The sequence below is a fragment of the Cydia splendana genome, chromosome 2 (assembly GCF_910591565.1).
Source record: "Cydia splendana chromosome 2, ilCydSple1.2, whole genome shotgun sequence".
NCBI lineage: Eukaryota > Metazoa > Arthropoda > Insecta > Lepidoptera > Tortricidae > Cydia > Cydia splendana.
The window spans coordinates 3080158-3085667 of NC_085961.1; positions in this window are offsets into that span (position 1 = coordinate 3080158).

Consider the following 5510-nt stretch of genomic DNA (forward strand, 5'->3'; position numbering starts at 1 on the left):
AAGAAGACTAAATTTAATACAATACGAGATTAGAACTGTCTCTGTAGATTGAATAGTTTCCGAGATAAAGGCTTTCAAAATTTAGATTTTTTTGAAATTGAGCTCGTAAGCTAAGTGAGTGCAGTGAGTATGCACTTTTGACTCAGGCGATGCCGCTTGGCAACATCATAAATAAGTCTGCAAAAAATCAGAACTACCGGATTTGACGCAAACGCAAAATGTATAATTTTACTGTATTACCAGTAGTTACGGAGATAAAGGGAGGGGCATGGTCGGACAGACAGACAGACGCACGAGTGATCCTATAAGTGTGCCGTTTTTGTCCTTTTGAGGCACGGAACCCTAAAAAGTGACCAAACCCTCCAGTTTCCGAGGGCGGAATCGAACCGGCGTCTTCAGGTTAAGCGGCTAGCCCCCAGGACCTCTAGGCCACCGGCCAGGGGGTACCCGTCCCAAACTATAAAATCCCGAGAATTGGCGTAGGCACTAGTTTTAACGAAAGCGACTGCCATCTGACCTTCCAACCCAAAAGGTAAACTAGACATTATTGGGATTAGTCCAGCCTGCCTAGCCAAGGTTACAATCGCTATCGCTTCGACAACGAAAAGCATTATGTCGCTCTATCACTCTTCCATATTAGTGCGACAGTGACAGTTGCGTTTCGATCGCTACGGAGCGTAAGCGATTGGCATCTTGGCTACGCGGCCAGTTTCCTCACGATGACGATTATATCTTGGATGCTGGCCGCGTAGCCAACGTGCCAATCGCTAACGCTCCGTAGCGATCGAAACGCAACTGTCACTGTCGCACTAATATGGAAGAGTGATAGAGAGACACAAAGCGTTTCGTTGTCGAAGCGATAGCGATTGTCACCTTGGCTAGGCCGGCTGTACCTACATATACTGTTATAAAACTTATAAAGCAAATAATTTGCGAAATTCAATGCTTCCTATGACATTATTCCGATTTTGGTCGCACTTTCGATATTTGGCAGGGATTGCATCCATCAGATATATGGGAGCGGTCAAGGCGCTCACAAATATCTGAACACGCCTCTATAAATTGTCAATGCGTTAGGCGTATTGTGAACACCTTGGCCGCTCCGATATATTTCATGGCGACTGTACATTGTTGATCCGTGGTGTGCAGCAGTGCAGAGATAACCTGGTCCTACTCTTCTACTATTACAAGTTCTAAGTTTTCGTGAAACGGCTCCTGAAGGCCTACCGCGAACCACGTTCGACGTGTTGCCTCTCTGTCGCACTTGTAAATTCGTACGTAAGTGTGGCAGGGAGGTAACACGTCGAAAGTGGTTCGCGGTAGGCCCTCTGGTATATGGCCTCATATATGAGGGGTAGAGGTAAGGGGGAGGGGTAGTGTGTGGGATGCGTATACGAGCGTCTCGAATCGTTCGATACGCGCGCGCGAAATTAGCTACCGGAGTATAAAGATTAGGGCCAGCGCACATTTAAAGTGTGTAGCGAATATCCGGATTTTAAGAGGAGTTTAAGTACTTCTTCCTCGCGTTGTCCCGGCATTTTGCCACGGCTCATGGAAGCCTGGGGTCCGCTTGTCAACTAATCCCAAGAATTGACGTAGGCACTAGTATTTACGAAAGCGATTGCCATCTGACCTTTCAACCCAGAGGGGAAACTAGGCCTTATTGGAATTAGTGAATTAGTCCGGTTTCCTCACGATGTTTTCCTTCACTGAAAAGCAACTAGTAAATATCAAAAGATACGCACGCTCTTACCGCTAGTCCACCGGCGCTTTTTTTTAGTACTAAACATACGAATAATGATACAACCAACCAGCGTAAACCATGAGACCATGACCAAAAAAGTAGACTCTTAGATTCAAAACGGATATTCAGAAAGGGCTTTCGAAAGTAGGTATCTCCGCTGTATGTCAAACCAATACGTTTTGCAAGAAAGCTACTCTCTGCGATAAATGTACATACCTACTTTCGCCTGTGTAGCGACCACTACTAGTCCTATATCTCCACATCGAATAGTGTAGTTAATTCTTCATACGTACCATCGCGATTGCCAACATTGTTTACTGTACATCGGTGGACCTTAATGCCTTTTGTAATAACGTCCGCCGATGTACAGTTAGAGGAGTGTTGCTAAGCTAAACTAAGCAGAAATTGCTAAGCGGGCGAGGTTTTAATTACCTTGACACGCTCTTATTCTCTTAACAATAAAGTCGCGTCAAGATCATTTTGAACACCTGGCCCGTTTAGCAACTTCTGCTGCTGACTGTACTTATAGAGAAGGTTCAGATATAGGTAGAGTTGGACCAAGCTAAGTCTGCTTGGCATTTTCAATGACAAAGTGTGGAATGTCATCTTTTATGACAAATTTCCATGAAAATATGACTTTTATATCGACATATCCTCACTTTGTTTTGTTCAAGTCGGTGAAAAATGATAGTATTTTCCACTTATCGTGGGTACGGTGACAGTTATAAATGTTGAGAGAGGGCAGCTGTAACCGTAGGTACCCAAGCTATGTGAAAAATACTATAGCTTAGCGCCACCTACACCATCCCACTAACCCGGGGTTAACCGGTTAAACCGTTAACTCAGTGTCAAATTGCACTGGTGACCATGGTAATAGGTTTAACCGGTTAACCCCGGGTTAGTGAATGGTGCAAATGGCCCTTAGACGGACTGTGTAGACTGGCCATCCAGTGTCAGGTGCCCTTAGCATTTACGACCACTTACTAAATGAGATTTTATCGCCTGCCTTTTTGCCTTTTTTAACTCCTCGCCGCGCCATTACATTTTCAACTTAGATATCTGCGAAAGCTCGTGTAATGATAATTTTAATTAAATATAAAAAAAACAATTGTTAATGGGCATGTAATGCAATGCGTATAATTAACGCTTGAACTAACCGGACTTTTGCAAAACTCTCTAAATTCGTTTAGAGGCATTAAAACGATCCGGGTTCGCGCCGAGGCATTCGACACTTTGTTTTCTGTGATGGGCGATCGGTGATCACGTGATGCTTTCTATAGAAAACGAAGTGTCGGACGCTCGGCCTGGGCCCAGACCGTTTTAACGTGAGTCATCCTTATGCCTTTGTTATCCGGAAATAAACGTTTTAACTTCAGTTTTAAAAACTAAAATCATACATAGGTATTACATATATTAATTTGCAATTTTAATACAGGTTGTATAGTGTTAAATAACTCATTTAAGTTGGTTCATTAAAATATTCACACCTTTATTTAAAAGAATTTACAATCATAACGATGTTAAAGGTAAATTCAAGTAATGATGAAAAAAACGTGGCCGAAAATAATGTTTTAATTTAGCGCAAATAATAATTAAATCACATAAGAAAGCGATTTCTTTGAACTTGACGCCGAAGTCGGGCACTTTGATGCGTCAGCTCATCATCCTTAATTCACAATATACTATAAAATTGATCCTAGGTAAAGATCTAAACGATCTCAAATTATTGCCTTTAAATTCAGCAAAAACGACACTAGGAAACGTGCGCTAAAAAGTTAATCTAGATAAGTAGAGAATGGATAAAGGATTGATTCCTAGAAACGTCATTGCTGAACTCCGGCGAAGGCTATCCGTCGGCCATCTGCACGGCATCAGCAAGACAGTCTTTTAATAACATTTCCACCGTCCCCCGACCGAAACTGACCCTTACACCTATAACCTTAAGGTCACTTTCACACACACGGCCGCCCGATCATTACTGCAGACTCTTTGAAAGAGGAATCGTAAAGCAAGGAAAGTAATTTGCATCTCAAGAAGTCGTCGGCAGCGCCGCGACAATAGCCGTGAAATGCCGAAGTGGGAGCCACCACACCTTCGACAAAACGACATAAAACTCAATACTCGCCGGACAAATTGGGACGCTAATTTTATTGCAGTAAGGTGATAAATCGCGTGGCATTAAAGGATTGCTTTATTGCTTAATAATGGGCAGCGTTAACAGTAGCAGTTAAAGCATGCGTACCGATAAATGAGGTTCCTAGAACGAGATTGGTAGGAGTCGGCGGCGATTTATTGGTTCCTTTAGGACGCCGATTAAATAGTGTCGTGAACCGGTGGTCGTTAATTAAAAGTATTAAAATCTGATTAAAGATTGCCCATGCTGGTACTTAAAAGCGTTTGACGTGCAGTTTACTAAGCAAAATGTATCACAAAAATGCAACTCTTAAGGGATCACTTTGTATGCCTACGCTGCGACAAGTTCCTGAATTTGAGCGACAAAGAAATAAAAAGAATAGAAATAGAAAAACACTTACATTTTTAAACCATTACGGGGGACGAAGACTATAGACTGGTCATGTTTTTATTTTTGGAGATTGATAATAGAAATAAAATAGTGCGTAACGTAAATTTAAATTATAAAAACGCGCAATTAAACAGCATTGTAATTTTAAATTGCTTCACCAGTCCACCAACATTAAACACTGCCTCAAACCAAATTGTCATCAACTGACAAAAGCTCAGTCATTACTCATACTAATCAGGACTTGGCTAAAGGGCCGTATCTCCAAGATCTGACAAAAAATACGTTATGCCCATAATTGAGGGTTCCGACAGGGATGTGGATTTGGCAATCAAATAAATATTAGCCTCAAGACAGGTGTATGTGACCGTTAGTGCGAAACTCGACTGTATTCGAATTTGGAATGGTCAAATAGTCGAGTTAATGAATGTTATTTATTGTATAGTTATTTATGGATCGGTAGCGCGTTTACAAAAGAGACCATAATATTGATATTAGAATTGTACTTCCTGTAATAAATTAAGATGAGTTATTAAAATATCAGCATTATTTTATTTCATGGGCTTTTTTTCCGATAAATGTTTCAACGTTTTAACTATTAAATTAATTCCTCTGTTTAAAAAAGTTTTTCTTAAGGTAGTTAAAACCTAGTACAGGGTGCTTTTTCAACGTTTAGCCATACTGTGCAAAGTTAATACATAATCCAATAATCCATACTGAAGAACTTCTGAATCGAAATCATAAAAAGAAATTTGCTGCCCCATACAAAATATTGACAACTGGTGAGCCGAAATAAGATACCGTAAAATGGGGTGAGTAGGCGCAAAACTGACATTCAAATATTTTATTTTTACATATGCAAACTGAATGGTGTATATAATAAGTGTTCTGGACGTTTGTATTTTAGTTTTTATTTTATTTTGGGTAGTTCCATTTCATAACTTTGACGATAAACAGGAAATCCTACCTCACCCCGTAGTCCCTCGTAATTGGGGTGTGATGGGTTTTCATACAAAGGTGATTTTGGAAGATTGTTGGATCGATTTTTTTTATTATGAGTATTAGGTACTATAGCTCCATTTTAAATTGTAATACATTATTTTTGTAGCAGTAGCCTTAAAATCCCATCTCATCCCCCTTTCATCCCTTCTCTCCCCATTCATAACCCAACTCTCCCCGCGAACCCTACTCACCCCATTTTACGGTAGTCAATTAATTTTCTTTTAAATTTTTGTATTTGGTCCC